This window comes from Gasterosteus aculeatus, chromosome 12 (genome assembly GCF_964276395.1).
Source record: "Gasterosteus aculeatus chromosome 12, fGasAcu3.hap1.1, whole genome shotgun sequence".
NCBI classification, from domain to species: Eukaryota; Metazoa; Chordata; class Actinopteri; order Perciformes; family Gasterosteidae; genus Gasterosteus; species Gasterosteus aculeatus.
Window position 1 is genome coordinate 2,212,038 of NC_135700.1, and position 17,024 is coordinate 2,229,061.

At 43.7% G+C, this 17,024-nt stretch overlaps 1 protein-coding gene across 8 annotated transcripts in view; it reads left to right on the forward strand.

Annotated features, from left to right (window-relative positions):
* The window catches only part of znf536 (zinc finger protein 536), a 198,231-nt gene that overhangs the window by 27,902 nt on the left and 153,305 nt on the right, over nt 1–17,024 (forward strand). For 4 of the 8 annotated variants that reach the window (XM_040202759.2, XM_040202805.2, XM_040202767.2 and 1 more), the window contains exons 3-4: nt 11,553–11,657; nt 12,160–12,288. The exons of 2 other annotated variants lie outside the window; for them this stretch is intronic. The gene's annotated coding sequence lies outside the window, so the exon portion shown is untranslated. The remainder of the gene's footprint in view (nt 1–11,552; nt 11,658–12,159; nt 12,289–17,024) is intronic. 2 more of the 8 variants (XM_040202777.2, XM_078085250.1) reach the window with 1 other exon arrangement.

Here is a 17,024-nt window from a genome sequence, read left to right on the forward strand (position 1 = left end):
CCATCATTCCGTCCGAGAGAAGGAAACAAATTAAAAGTAGTTAGGGTTGTGTGTGAGCGTGTTAAATCCTAAAAAAACAACTATCCCACCAACCCACTCCTCTTCCCAGCATGGAGGGATTTTCCAGGGCTTGCTGAGAGTTGTTGGTGGGTTTACAAAAAAGCCATTCAACACAACAGACAACATTTGATGTGAGAAGGCCCGGCCCCATGACTTTCTCCATTATCACCGCGGTGCACTGCCGTGGCCGTTCACACGCAACCCAGTTCACAAAGAAGGTCGCGGGTTTGTTAGCGTTGCTCCTCTGGGACGCCGCCTGCTCTGACCGCTGAACAGCACGCTGATGCCACTTTCACTTTATTTCCACTGTTACAACTTAGATCCAGTTTCTTTGGGCATTGTTTTCTTTTAAGTCTGTTTATGGTCAGGTATTTCTTTATCAACGTGAAAGAGACTCAAATTCAAAGCGAGGCAGGGGCACTTGCTATCCAGCGTCGGGAGCAGGAGGAGCACCGAGGCCGCTGGCCTACATTCCTGACTAATTGTATAATTGGAAAAGCTCTCCAAATGAGCAAGCAAGTCTCCCCCCACCCCCACTCAAACCCCCTTCACCAAATACCTCCCCCCACTAACAACCCCCCCCCCCCCCCGCCCAACTCACACACACGCACGCATACACGCACTTCAAAGCAAATCACAAAAGAGCATTTGGGGAATAATAATAATTTTAGAAAGCGTCCAATATTAATCCCACACAATGGCATCGCTGGAAGTAGCAGCGCACAGAACCCCCCCCCCCCACACACACACACACACACCCTCACCATGACACACCGTGACATACGGTCACGACCCAACATGGCTATTTGTTGGGATATTATTATCAGATTATCAAAACAAAAACTTTGATGACCAGTAGAAATCTCAACATTGCTTTTATGAACAGATTGAAATGAGAATAATTATGATCAAAGCAGCGAGACATGATGTTACTTACATGGGTATCCAAAAGAAAACAGGGTCCTTTAATGCTGACAACACAACTAGAAATATATATTTCATCAATGTATAGCATTACCCACCTGGCTAACTATCTGCCCCCCCCCCCACCCTGGTTTCACATGTTTAGTTTAAAAATCTTGGGCCACATAAGCAGTAGTGTAAAGTCTGTTTTCCTTTGTATTTTTTGTGTGTCATAAGTCAGCTCTATTGGTCCCAATAAGAGGCGATCTACCAGTGTGCTGTGGTAGCGCTCATATTTTACCGCTTGTACTCAAGCTCATGGTCGAATTGGATTTCCTGATTTATGGCCCCTGCCACGCGCCCTTTATTTCCATGGCTACTGAGGGACATGGGGGGGAGGTGGGAAAGATGATTTCTGAGGCAGACAGTGGTGTCTAATGGGATTGGGGGCTGCCGTAAAAACGAAGCCGTTAATTAATGCTATTGATCTGCAAAAAAATAGAGTCAAATGTGATTTACATACAACGCGAGTGATCAATGCATTAAGCGATTTTTTTCTTCCCCACCCCCCCCCTGAAATCTGATTTCCTGAGTTTTCAAAGTGAAGAGAGAGAGAGAGAGTAATGCAGATCGATCGAGTCTCTCTCAGGCAAGAATACAAAGTCTTTTATAAGCCAGTAAAGGGTGAAACATACCAGGACAAGAAGACACAGTTTATGTGTTCATCTCTCACTTCGTCTTCACTTCTACCTTTACGTATTTGTCATCCCCACCCTTTCTTCACACCCTGTACAGAAAGCATGCAAATACAGTGATATTTCTGCAGGGCCAAACACAATCTGTTTCCTAAAAGGCAACAATGTGAAAGGAAAAAACAAAACAACGATAACAACAGAGGTATGAAAAACAAACACAAAAAAACACAAAGGGTGTTAAAAAAGCAATATGTTGTTTTAGCTTTTTTCTCCCTCCTTTCTCTTCCTCTGTCAAGAGCAGCTTATTATAGCATATTGATTTATAAAGCTTTAAATGTGATCCTCCATGTCCAAGTCAAGGGCAGGGAGTGAAAGAGGAATAGAGAGAAAGAGAATAAACGAGAGAGGGAGGGAAAAAATAGAGAAGTAGTAGGAGAAAGACGGGAAAAAGAAGGCGTCTGGAGAAGGGTAGAGACAGAAAGAGAGCGTCCACGAAGTGACAGCGAGGCATTTTCAGAGCCGCTCTGGAACACAAAAGGGTAATTGTTTTAGCCCAGATGTTGCTTTCGCACAACAAGCAGGATACAATGTTCCTACTGAGCTGATGAGCCCAATCAGTGAAATGATTAAAAATTGATTTTGTCCCTGTAATTACAGTATGTAAACTACTTAGCCGGGATTGCAAAGGAAGTGATTTTCTAATTACGTATATACTCTGGTGTCTAATGATTGGTTTTTTGAAGTAATGAAGAGAGGGTCCTAACGACTCCACTGTGTTCTGTTGTTGAAGGGAGAAGGCAAAAGAAGGGGAGCGTTGGGGTGGAGTGGGGGAGGGAGGTGGAGGGAGAGAACGAGAGAGCATCGTTAGGGCAAGACAGCAGGCTTGGATACAAAAGGGGGATGAAAATTGAATTTTTGCCAGCCAGTGCTAGCACGCTAACACGGGGGGCCCTGTGTTCGTATGCATGGGATCTGGAAGCTAAATGGAGGCTGTGACTTCTCATGGGGGTCGCCAGGCCCTAACCATCCCCGGCAATCTGGACCCTGCAATTAAAACCTCAGGGGGGGCTAGGGATTCAGGACATCACACATGCACGGGAGAATTAACAGCCGCGCTGGGCCACAAGCGCACAGGAATAAGCATAGAGCCCGGCCCTTCTGCTTCCCATTTAAACAACTTCAGCCAGTCCAGAGTTTTAGCCCTTATGATTGCAGCCCTCAGATGAAATACACTCGCAGCGTTGCCACAGCCGGATCTGTGTGACCGAGTCCCTTGAATGGAATGTGCACAGTGACGTTATTACTTGAAAATATTGTGCTTCACATGGCGGATGTTACTACAAACTGCAGTACTTATAGTGTAAACTATGCAACTTTTATGAGAAAAACTGAAAAATTGAAAGGTGCTTGCTTCCGTGCTGAGAAAAAGATGAGGAATGAACATGTCAAAATAAAAGATCTTTCTGGCGACTAGATTTATGTTTATCCACATGCGAAACAAGAAAGCCACCTAATTCAGCAAAACTAATGGAACTATCTTAAGATCTCAGGTTTGCAAAGAGCAAACCCAGGCTAAGTCGAGGTCCTTCTCCCGGGGATACCGGCCTGCCCTCTTCCCGCTAGAGGTGGTAGCAGCAGCACTGCTTGTGTGCTGAATTCAGTGTGGTATACAGGGTGTACATACATAGACTCATCACAGGTTGCTGTTTCTTGGGAGCACCTGCAGAGTCACAACGAATCCCCAAAAAAGGAAGCCAAAACATCTTGATCGCTCCCTAGTGGCTAGTACACCACGTTTTCAACGGCCATATCCTGTTGATTTGGTTGTGGGAAACAAAGCTAAAAGTGATCTCCATTATTGAGCTAACAGTGGAGCAGACATACCTCTATGATGTCCTAAAATCACCGTGACAACAGTTGGTTATTCTGTAACGAGCTAAACACTAAAAAGCATCCCATTTTCTACCACGCCTCTAAATGTGGTTCAGTATCCCTTTGTGATATTCATTTTTAATAACTCTTAGGATTTGCTTTGAATAGAGAGCGGGGCTCCGTCTTCTGAATAAGACTGATCATAGAAGCGCACAACGTTTCTAAGAGTGTTTGTACTAATGCTCTTAAATGTCTCCATGAATTTCCCAAAGCAGTGCTTAAGGAGTGTGTGTGCATGGCCTTAGGAGCTTTTTACTGCCAGTTGTCCATGGGGCGGAAGATAATACTGAATAAATACAATATGAAGTGCATATTTGATTGTCTATAACCATGTTGTAAGTGAAACATTAAAAACTGCTGAGAAAATGCGGATTTCTCAACCTTGACAGTTCTGGTGCCTAAGGGTACTTTTTCTAATGGTGTCTCTACGATGTTTGATACTTATTGGAAAAACTTAAGCTTAAGATGGATTTTACAAACATATTAGCCTTAAAAAGCCTGAATTTAACGTGTTTGCTTATCTCTCTTGTTACAGTCTAAACGTTGTTTACCTAGGGCGTAAATAAAAATGAGCCACAAGGTCCGATACATAGCGGTATTGTGGCATGAAGACAACAGAGAGAAAAGGGTCGCAGAGCACATAAATCATACTGCCTCCCTTCCTCTCTGCTCTTCACATCTTTACAAAGCTTAACATATTTTCTTATCCTTATCTTCTGTTCAATATTCAATATTTAATTATGACTTCACTCATTTATTTCTTTAAAGATTTTTTTATTTTTTATTGGAGAAATAAAAGAACGTAAGTTAAGCCTCTGATTATTGGGAGGGAGAGATCTATGGTTTTTTCAAGTTCCTTGGGAACATTAATAAGTGACGGAAAGCTAGATTAAGAATGCTGGGATGCGGCTAGAAAAAAAAGAAAACGACAAAGCTTTGAAATGCTGCCAGTATCACCAACTGCACTCTTCTGACACAGCTGATTGTAAGAGAAGCCGATAGCGCAGCCGGGGCAGGCCTTTAATAATTCATTTAGTCAAGCTATGATCTATCATTTTGTACCTTTTGACATGCGATATTGAAATTTAATATTGCATCAATACAAATGATGTATTGCCAGTCGTCAGGAGAAAGGATGTGGATTGCAAAAGGATCTTTGCAAATGTCTTTTCACTCTTTCGCACTCTCTTTCCTTTCCAAAGCGTCATTGTACTCGAGTAGAAAGGCATAAGAAACCTCTGCCCCACTAGTCTCCCCGACACACTCCCTTTATTGCTGGCTTTGATATGTGTGTTTAAAAAAATGACAACTTAAAACGCTCAGGGAGAAAGTCTCCTGCTCAAGAGAGAGGAAGAATAAGAGAGGTGGGAGTGGAAGTGAGAAGTGGAGGGGAACATGACAGCAGTGGTGAGGGAGACGTCACACGTTGTCGAGATCTTTGACATGACTCTTTAGAGCGCTGAAATCCCACAGGCGATACGCGGGCTGAGATGGGAGCGTTAGGTGCCGTTGCCGGTGTCAGTCGAGCCCTGGCTCCCAGGCGGCTTGGTGCGTGCATTCTGCTCGGTGAGATAGGGACGCACCGGTAGCAAATCTGGCTGGTGTCAGTCTGAAGTAGATTATACGAGTCAGAAGGATTTCCTCACCCTAAATGCTCCCGCCAAAATAGACAAGTAAAAAAACATTTAAAAAACAGAAAGAAATCCCAAAGGACAAGGTAGATTTTCCATGCCTTTAACACAAAATGGTAAAAAAAGATTTACATCATTTTCAACTAATTGCACTGAACTGGCCATCACAAACACTGGATACATTATTTAGTCTCTATCCTGACCCATTACTGCTGTTTCAGCAGTGTTTCCTTTACCTGACAACAAATACCTTTGCCAGAGAAAAAATTAATGGACAGGGTTATATTCAATGACAAGGTTTCTTTTTTCAACATTTAATGGAGCTTTTCAAAATTCTATCTTGCCGCTATACCTATGTTTGGCGACAATGCATGGTTAAGGTGCAGGGAAGAACATTTGAATTTAGTATAAAACTATAAAAAATGTAATTTTAAAAAGCAGTTGAAAGTCCTTCAACTGCTTGCATTTAATAAGCGGAAACTGTACGTTTCCTTTAAACAAGATGACATTGTAGCAACCAAGCATTGGTTAATGACGAGGTGCGAGTGAGACCTTTGGCATGTTTAGGTGCCGTAAGAGCTCCAAGTTTTGGCTCGTGTCACCGAATACCCAAGCTGTGGCTATTTGGTGTCGTCAGACTTTAGTTTGGTTTGAATACGTCCGTTCCCACCAAAAAACTGAAGAAAAAGGACTATGGTACTGCACGCGCCAGAGCTCCACTGAACTGCTGCAGACACGTATCCCAACGCCGCTTAGTCACCCTCCACCGACGGCCCACATCACATTCGCTGTCAAAAAAATATGGCTCACGAGGGGCTCGATGATTACAAATGACGGTGTTGATGATGATGGTGATGCTGACAATAACGATCAGGACAACATAGAAGGTGCCCAGCACACATGGAGCAAATCCTCACCCGTGATTTATTACATATTCAGCTGAGATCTGCCCCAACCTTTACATTTCTGACGTGTTTCCCACCGAATGTGAAAATATATCTCGAGAGACGGATTGAAATTAGCATGTGACGGAAGCGTCCTTTTGGTGTTGGATTGCGTCATCTCTTGACTCTTATGGTGAATCAGAGACGTTGACCCGACTATTACGCGTGTTAGTCCGAATCCCCGGAACTGATGCTTGTGTGCAGCTATGAACAACACTTCTTTCTCTGTATACTTGCATTTGTGTCACTGATATACAGATGTCAATTAAATGTTAAATACAAAAATGCTAATTTGGCAATGGTAAAAAGAGAAAATTAAGTGAAAATCCCTGCTTTCATGTATGGGCTATTAATAACAACCCCGCTCAGATTTCAGGGACTGCGTCTAGTGTAAACACAGCAGCAGACTGTCTCTAATATCTGCATGGCTTCCAGGAGTGTTGACCTTTAGCCGTGCCCTGAAGCCGCTCTGAACATGGAGGAAGTCTGCCATGCTTGGTAGGTGTCTGGTAGGTCAACAGTGGGGAGGAGAGACACGGCGAGAGAAAGAATCAGGTGCAATCGGGTGATGCCTTGGGCTGCACTGAGTCATGGTGTGCCTCCCAGCTCTATGCCTTATGTTAAGGCTTTATCATTTCACTTGCCAAGGTCCTGACCTCCTGTACCCCATGATCGAGCCTCATTCACAGAGAACGGAGTCACCGTCACATTCCTGACATCTGCGGTGTTGAAAAGGATTAATCCAAAGGTCTAAAAAGAGAGTTAGTTGATTCATTGCCCTCAAGGGACTTATAAAGGAAAATTCTTCTCCATTGTTTTGAATTCAATGTCTTTGTTTGTTCGTTGGACAAATCTGTATTTGTATATAATTGTCCATACACAAATGATAAATCTCAATCCCAATCTATCTACAATAATAAAACAATTTAAAAAGGTCACCAAAGCCCTTGGGGAATTTTTGTGTGTCACTTCGAAAAGAGGCGCTAAAGCGACTCTGATAACCCCTTAATATCTCACCAGGGAAAGTTTCTTACTTAATATTTTTCCTAGTCATTTTCTCTGTCGTAGCATCAGCTTCTCTGCCTTGGTCACACACTCTACCTTTCTTTCTTCTCCTTCCTTTTTTCCTCCTGCCTCAGGGGTGCTTTAGGCAGGTCGACACCTCTGCAGGTGGGTCGTGGTGGGCCAGGTGACCTTTGTCTGTCATTGTTTCGCTCCTCACACCTCACCCAGGGAGAAGAGGGAAGGAGCCTAGTGCCTTACACCTGCCATTGGCTTTACCATCAGAGCGCTGGGGGTGCGTCTCGTTTCGGGCGTGCCAAAGACAGCGGAGAAGGTCCCCAAATGGTTTGCGTACTCAGCCAACAGTTGATAGATACTACACACACAGGGGTGGCATACCATGTGCAAGGTGGAGACAGTGAACCTCCGATGGCCTTCGTATTAGTCCGTCCCCCAAAACCAGCAACTGTCATGTCGATAACCACAAAAGCGATGTCGGATTCTGGACGTTATTTGCCTCTCTCCTTCTTCGCAAGATAAATCAAGTGCGCACCTCGAGTGAATAAGGGGATAGAGATGAAATGAAATAGCCAAATGCCGCCTCCGCCGGGGCTTGATTGAGTTCAGGTGGCTGGAAAGTGTCTCACCCAGGGCTAGTTGTCAGTGAAGGATCTGCTGTCTTCTCATCTCTCCGTGCTGTAGGGCTAACTGGTGAACGCCGGCTCGCGTTGCTTTTGACGGATGTTTGTGCGCCTCCTGCGCTGGGGGGGGACGGGCCGTTGACACACTTCATATTTCAAAGACAAGGTCTGGGGAAGAAATGAAGATTGATGCGGAAAAATGGCTCGGCAACCCATCGCCCGTTCCATACATATATTATAATTTACACATACGTGACACCTTTGTGCATGTCTGTACATCTATAAATACATATGCATGGGCAAGATCCAAGGCGTCGGGAGGACGGTGGTGGGGAGGGGTTCCCTCTGTTATTAGAACCATGTGATATAATTGCATTTGATCTCCAAATAAACAGGGAATCAGTCCATCTCCTCGCAGGAGATGGCAGATGTGATGGACGACCGCATTAGCGGCGAGGACAACATTAGATTTGCTCAAAATTATTGATCTTTTGTTTGTGAGCCAAGTCGGCGATAAATAACAGTGCGCGGGAGATGTGACTCATTATCACGGTGCCAAAAGCCCAACAGACCTCTGTCAAAACACACTCTCTTCCTCCCCCTCACCCACCACCACCCTCTCTTCCTCCTTGCTTTCATCTCCGTCTTTACAAACCAATTTAATCTGTTTTTAATCCTTGCCTCTTTTTTTTTGTTACTGGCGCCTTTTAACGCGAGGCCCCACTGTCACTATCTGATTCCCTTAAATTTTTAATCCTGCGCTGATAACCCCTTATTATTACACATTACACACTCACAGGACACTGGCGCGCACATATATGCGTATACACACGCCAAGTGTGTACGCGCGGCGTTTTAGCGGCCCTTTCAGTGTTTTTATTCCTTTTTTACCTTCTTAGCGAAGAAAAAAATCCTTTTATCACACAATGGGTAATTTATATCCATTACCAGCGTTTTCAATCCTTTTCAGCGCGGCTGTCACTGCCTTTGGCACACTCGTGATTAATGTGATCTAATAATAGTCTGCCATTATATTTCCTTTAGTAAAACATGTACCAACATCCTATTCAGCTCCACGAAATTCATTGCCCCCTTAAAATATTTTTTTCCCTTCTTCTTTTAAAAAACAAGATTTTATTTCCCTGTCATCTCATTGCCTACCAGGAGGTGATTATTTGTTGGAGGGGTGGGGGGGATTTGCAGACATTCATGTTTTCATATTTCTATAATGTAGCCATAGGTTAGCTGTAAAACACACTTTAAAGACAACTACCAAAACCTTCAACTCTTTCTTTTCATTCCTTTTCTTTCTTTTACAACATGTAGTTTAGAATGAGAGGAATGATGCTCCGCCTGGAATGTGCACAGGATTAGGTGTGTGTGTGTGTGTATGTGTGTCTGTGTGTTTTTGGGGAGGAGGCCCAGCAGTGGGCTCTGTTCCCTCCCAGCCGGACACCCTGAGCCAGTCTGCCACTCATGGGGCACGTTTCAGTCAGGACGGTGCCAACTCGTGAACGCACGCACGCACACACAAACACACACACATACGCACATGCAATCCTGGCGTCCTCTCACAAAGAGGGTTAACCCTTACTGGGCTCTCAGACTTGTATCCAGGATGAACAGGTGGTCCCACAAAACATGGGCATCCATTTCCTCCTGACTTATCCAAGAGTGTGTGTGTGTGCGTGTCTGTGAGTGTGTGTGTGTGGAGGGAGGGTTAGACAGGGCAATTTTCTTTTGTGTGGGAGCACAGATGATCGTAGCTTTGGGACACCTATTGTAATCACGTCGGTTTTGTTAGGTGCCATAGAGCTGCTTGGGGGGTTCTGCCGCTCTGTGAAATTGACATCAGATGACCGTCGTGACGAGATCACGCTGCTAATGCAAGGGCCGGTGAATGTGTGCGCGCAAGCATTTGTTTGTGTGTGTGTGTGTGTGTGTTTTCATCGACACTTGACCCCAGTGCCCAACTGCACCAGCTGTCAACACTCTACATCCCTTTTTTGGCTCCTGAATCCCTTCACCCAGGATCCCTCCATTAAAGATAACTTGTATTGAGCCACGTCTAATTCCCCTTCAATCCGCCTCCCCCTCAGTCTCTCAAGTGATCCTTTCCCAGCAGTGAAAATCGAAGATAAACCACTTCTAAGGCAAAAAAAACCCAGTGTGTTCCACTCTGAATGTTGTAAATATAATATATGTGAGGGCCGCATTGCTTAAAACGTGTCTAAATCAAAACGTTCACCACCTGACTGCCCGCGATAATGCAACTTCCACTCAGCATCTAGTGGTCACAACTCAAAGCCGAGGCCTTTTACTGCCTTTGACGAGTGCAGCCTTTCAGGTGGGGTTGGAAAAGCACTCCCTTTATTTGTTCTTTTGTGATGCTCCTGCAGCTCAGCCCCAGTCAGATCCCACACTCATGGAAAATATTAGTAAGGAAAGCGAATAGAAAGAGAGGTGCCAAGGGGAAAGAGAGAGAGAGAGAGAGAGAGAGAGAGAGAGAGAGAGAGAGAGAGAGAGAGAGGATTTCTGTCCCAGTCAGCAGGTTTTAGTAAAGTCTGATTAAACGTGGTGAGAAAGCGGTTGGTGTAGTAAATGTTGCTTAATGACCTGGATATCTATTGAATACATGGAGTATTTGAGTGCAGACCTACACAAGAGCTCTATTTCCAGTGTTTTCCCTAGGTTTAGGGTAGTGGTCGGGGCAAACAGTTCGGCCGATGGGGGTAGGGGTTCGTGTGGAACTGCAGTGTGTGCTGTTATAATGGTAGGGGAAACACTGATTTCTGTGTGGAGGTGGAGTTCAGAATCAAATATCTTGCTTTGAACTTTGTTCCCATCATGACTGCAGAATGCTCACAATTTAATAAAACTGTTTGCAATCAATATGCAGTACCCGATACTAGTAATTGTAATAACTTTCTGGATGCCCAAAATCTTGCTGAAAAAGCCCACAAACACAGAAAGTTTTCTGAAATGGTATGTCTAAATATACAATTATTTCCTACTTTGCATACATTTGTCAAACAGATATCCAAAAATTGAATGAAGCCAGGTTCAAAATGTATACTATTAATTATTTTCTCACTTTTTTTCAGAATAAAATGGTGTATAAATCAGGCTATGGATGGTATTTGAACATAGTCCGATGTAATAACTGACAAGAAAGAAACTGGAAAGTTGGTTGTTAGTTACTAAATCGGAGATGTCTGGGAAAGGACAAAACAAACAAACTCATTAAGAAAACCACAAAATGACACACATTTTGAAAACACAAAATAACAATAAAGGTAAATGGGCAATACATATTGCACTCTAATTTTTGATAATTAATCACAAAATTAAATAATGAAAGTATTGCATGAAAGGGTTTCTGAAATGTTATATTTAAATATATGAATGAGGCCAGATTGATTGCTGACCAACATCAGCAGATATATCATTTTCATGCTTAATATAATACTTATTTCACAGTTACAAGTTTGGTTCATACATTTCATTGCCTGTTGTCACTGGGTTAATGTTGACGCGTATAAAATAGAAAATAACAAAATTATGGAAAAAAGCAGGCTGTAGTCGCACAGTCAGCAGTCGACTCACCTACCCCTCGTCTTTTGCTTAGGGGAGACCCCTACACAAGGAGGGGATGCTCGGTGCAAAGAGAGGGGAGGCTCAGGGCAGGGGGTTCAGGGGGGAACAGCACTTTCGTTATCCTCTCTCTCTCTCTCCCTCTCTCAGGACTGATCTGTGCCGACCAGGAGTGGAGCTGAAGCTAAGGGCTAGCTTAACGAGGCGAAGCACACCGCCACGCTGTCCAAGAACTCCCCCCACCCACCAACTGAGGTGACTAAGGGCTTTCACGGGAGAAGGGAATAGAGGGGGTGGTGGTAAGGGAAAGGAGAGATAGGGCTGGAGGGGGAGGAAGAGGGCACATCAGCTGCTGAATCACTCGGGTTCCCAGGTATTTAGTGGCAACACTATTCCTGCGTGGAGTTACCTCAAGTGGAGTACAGAAGGAAATGAGGAAGGGAAGAATGATGATGGACTAAGAGAGGCGAACTGCCTTCGGTTATTCACGCTACGATGCAATCTGTGTGGGGTGATCATGCGGTTGATCATGATAATGACACGCGCACACACACACACACACACAGCAGTTGGCTGGGGCAGCCGATAAACCTGCACGGGCATATCAACTGATAATTCCTATTTAATCCCATCAGTTGTCCTACTGGGTTACTGTTCTGTCTTTAAGTCCAAGCTGGCCGCCTGTCTCCTGTCAATTGGCGTCCACACCAGACGCAGGTAACATATAGGTATGCACCCTGTGATTCCACCTATACAGAGGAGGAGTGCAAAGAGGCCTAGGGAGGTGTGAGGAGGACGTTGGAGTCTGTCTGACTGAGCTGAGCGGAAACCCTACAGGCCTTGGAGACCCGGTCCTGACACTCTGGCATGCTCCTTAGGCCCCGAGGTTAGTTCACCCAGCATCTATTTGTTGCCCAGCTGTGGAAAGTCCTTTGCTATCATGGCAGGAATATCTAGCCACAGTGTGGATGAACATGTAGCGTGTATGTGTTAATAGCAGGTGGCCCTAAAACGCGTGGTTGCGGCTGTTATTTATTTCGGTTGATATTGAAGTGGGGTTGACGCGGGTGACGGTTAGGCTGGATCCAGTACAACGACAAAGTTAGAAAATTAATTTTTTCTCTCATCCTTTTATTCTTTACATACACACACACACACACACACACACACACATACACACACACACACACATATGCCTGTGTGTTAGCGTGTGTGCAGCTGTGTGCAGCTCTAAAGTGAAGCATTAGGAAAAAAAAAAAAACCTGAATAATTTAGAACTCACATTATTTTCTAATACCATTCTTTAGAATCTGACTGTGTCACTCTAACAAATGCGTGTGTCGGAAAGTTCAGAGGATTTTGTAGGGCGCCTGTGAACAGTGAGTGATGGCAACCAGCCAACTCTCAGCTCCCTCTTGTCTACCGACAGCTCCATGTGAGCCCTGTGCACCATACTCCTTTCTCAAAACCAACGCTGCGGCGAATTGAAACAAAAAGGCCACATATTTTATTTATGTGTCAAAAGTGCGGTGGAAAGGAGAGCAAAAAAGAGGGAACGGAGCGTATCACTCTATCCTTCGGTTGATATCATTCCATCCATGCGGATCAATTCTCCCAGACAGAGGGAGATGAGAAAGGAGCAAGCGCAAGACGGAGGGAGGAAGGGAGGAGAAGAGGGAAGGAAGGAGAGCTGAAATGGTGGTCGTATTGATTTGTCAAAGAAATACAGCGTAGAGTGTTTTGCTTAAACGTCCACATAAACCTGAGCTGTCAGAGGTGGGTGGGACTTTGCTGACATTTGCCCACGCCGACATAGATGTGGATTTTCTGCTTGGCAGAGCTCTTCACAGTCCTACCCGTCAACTTCATGTTGAAGCCCCAGTCACTCCAAACAGCATTCTGTGGCATACTGTGCATCCAAAGTCCCCAGTCTCCATGAATTTACCACATAGGCCAACCACTTTAGACTTTTCACACTTACATGACAAAAATCGGAACTCTTATTTCCACCTACTTGAAGCTTTCAACGACATCTCTCAGTGTTCCTCAGCAGATTGTGCTCACACATATAACCGTTGGTTTCATTTAAGTTCTATGAGATAATTTTCATTTCCTATCGTCACTACAATCACCATTTTCTACTAACAAATACATAATTAACGAGAAGCACGGAAATCTGATATTCACGGGACTTCCGGTGTTATGTTCTCATACTCTGCGGCAGAGTAACGGAGTATGATTTGCAACTAGACCGTGTCATCAAGTCTTACAATCATAAAGGTGAAAAGGACAGGTGAAAGGAGACACAATTTTAACTGAGACCAGAATTGAAACCAGAAGTGAGCTATTTATTTAAGTAGTGTAGGTAATGCCACAATTTGCATAATTTTAACCCTTGACCTAACCTAAACTAATATTTTATGTTAATGGTCATCCACTAATAAAAAAAAATGTTAGTAATATTATTTTTAACTTTTTGACTGAGACGAGAGAGCGAGAGAGAGACAGAGAGAGAGAGAGGGTAGTTGTGGACCTGTGTTTTATTATTGATTTATTGACAACATTATTGTAAAGGGCTGCTTTACAAATGAAGTTATTCGGTGAATTATAGAACTGATTGGCTTTAAAACAAATTTGCGTCAACTGTTAATAACCAACACCCTACTTAAAAACTTTTGCAAGATAACATACCAACATATGAGGTCTTTAATTACTCCACGAAAGAGTAAATAGCTAAAGCAACCTTAGAAAGATTCTTAAACAACAACACAACGACATTGTGTTAAGATAAAACCTCAATTAAGACCAACCACGCAAATTGAGCTGACTGTGGTGAAACTCCTACATCTAGAAAAGAGTAAGAAATCAACTTAATAGGTTCACGGAATCTGCCAGTGATCCTGTCGTGTTTATCCTCTCTCAAAACATGTAGTCAGTCCCATATTTAACTGTGGAGGGTTAGAGATAAGCTCTGCGACTACATACCGGGCAAGAGGACAAGAGCGGAGGAGGGCGATGAAATTAAGGAGCATTTAAAGAAAACTGGAGAAAAGAGCAGAGTGTGCACTGGGCCATAAAAGGGATAGTTTAACCATTGATCGAGAGCAGTGGTGGAAATGGCAGCTGTAAATCAATTTTATCTTGGAGCAGCTAAAGAGTGTTTTCTAATGAGGTTAATGCCACATAATGGCTAAATTCTTCTGCTTAAAAGATGCCCTCAAGGTGGTGGCGAGAGATAGATGTCGCCATAGAAAGCTTAACACCTCACTATTCAAAACCAAGCAGACGGAGGCCTTCTTCTGTCAGGAAAATTGTTTCCTAAGTGATGGTAATCCTTTATTTGTTTGAAGGTTTCCGGGGGTCAGTAAATCATCCAGCACACCTTTGTCTAGACAGCTGGCTGTATCGATGGACAGATAATTCTGTGGCTAAGATGAACTATGATTGATAAACTCCTCTCCGACAAAAAAATAAATAAAATACAAAAAATATTATTTTTAACAACTTTTCAAAAAAGAGCAGAAAAAGTGGATGATGAAAGCGATTTTTTTTTAACCGCTTGTCATATCTGCGCTTGGGTGGGTGGGCTAGCATGTCAAACTGGAACGGGCCTGAGTACTGAAAAGACAAACTGACCCAATAAATAGATTATTTATAGATTATAAATCAAGTTGACCTCTGGCAAATAGTAATGTTGATGAAATCCTTTGCGTTTTGGGAAATAGGGCCTGAATTGCCGTCTTGAATTGCAAGTTACACACACACCTGCTCACCGACACACACAGGTTTTCCGCAGTACTGCACACAGCACAAGACTGGAATTAACATTTAAGTGAATTTTAAACGATGTAAGACACAAATATGAATTAGATGAATTGTCTACATTCCAGACTGGCTTTCTTATGACTTAAGCGCAGGTCACTTAAGGCTTCTATGGCAGTAGGAACAAAGTAGGAACAAAGCTCATAAAACAGAAGGCCCATCAGGGGTCCAGTGCGGCCCGCTGGATGACTTTGCTATTGTGAGAATTACAGAAAGACATACATTGCATTTCTATAAAGGTAGCACTCTGTTAGTGAGTGCATGCGAACAGGGGTGCCCAACGGCTGATTGCCAAGGCAGTGCCGGTACCATCAGCTGACACCACTGCCCCCCCCATCGCCCCTAACATAGCCTTTCATTTTGCCCACTTGAGATCAAAGTGGGCCGTATGTGGCCCGTTACCTAAAAGGAGTTTGACACCCCTAATCTAGATCATGTCTGAACAGCGAGCAGGTTACACAATCAGCAAAGTTGGGTTCAGAACTACCAGAGATTGGCAGCTAAATTAGTTATCTGAACAAATCTGTGCCCATTAGGGACTGTAAGCATATGGAAAAAACAGATGGCACCATACAGAAGAAGTGGTCCAATAATGCAACAATACAGGAGAAGAAGATGAGGTTGCAAAGACAAGTGATTTAGTTTATTGATGGCTGTATAAGTGTCTGTTGATGAAGCTTGTAAGGGTCCATGGTGGGCTGATTAAAGCTGAGTTCATGACAATGTAATTCCAAGATGAATGAAGTCTCGACCATCTCCACTTTCGCTCTTTTGATGGCAACATTTGTGGGGTATATTATTCTTTCAGATATCTTATCCTGTTTTTCAAAGCTTATCCAAGGCTTGGTCATTTTGGGGAACAGGCTAAGCCAAATAGCCAACAAACAAACTTAGTTACGGTGTTCTTCCAGTGTTCACGGACCTTCTAGGCTATATAATGCCCCAAGTAATGGTATGCCATGATGTCTTTTCCAATATGGATGTGCCAGGAATACCTACACAAAGATTTGATACCCAAAACCCAATGTTTTCTTCACAACACAAGCAAACGTAAGATGCTGTTGTTTGGTGATCCTGCATCTTTACTTTTATGCGTTCGTCCCATGATTGTGCTCCTCTGCACTACTTGCTGGGTTGAGGCAGGGTTGAGTCGGGGATAAAGGAGGAAGCTTTGAGAGTCAACAAGTACCGCAACTTCAACCGATACGTGCAGGGATTCCCTAAGCATCCGGTATCAAGACTAATCACAAGCTAGCTAGCTAGCTGGCACGTCAGCAGACGCGATCAGGTTCAAATATTACATTACACAAATTACATTAGATAGTAATGGAAGCATATGGAATCATCTTTGTCTTCAGTTAGAGTGATCCGAGAGGTCTATAAGCTGTAAACTAGACTCCACAATAAGGTTGTTGACGGCTAGCGGCTCCTAATTTCGAAATGTGATGTGGAGAGTCGGTGGATACATTGCTTTACGGGAGAGGCTTGGAGGGCTCAGGTGCTGTCAAACAGGCTTAAGGAATTCTGATTCATACCCGTCACATGGATGTAGCATGAATGTGCGCTATTTAACGGTTAAATTAGTTCAATGCTGACCGCATACATCGATTGAAGTAAATCATACTCATTTATTGCTAAGTATCGAATAGCAAATCATTGATAAACAATAATGGGGTCGACATGGCGCAGGGGTAGAGAGGGTGCGCTGGAAACCGCAAGGTTGATGGTTCGAGCCCTGGCTGCTCCATGTCCCATGTCGAAGTGTCCCTGTGCAAGACATCTAACCCCTAATTGCTCCCT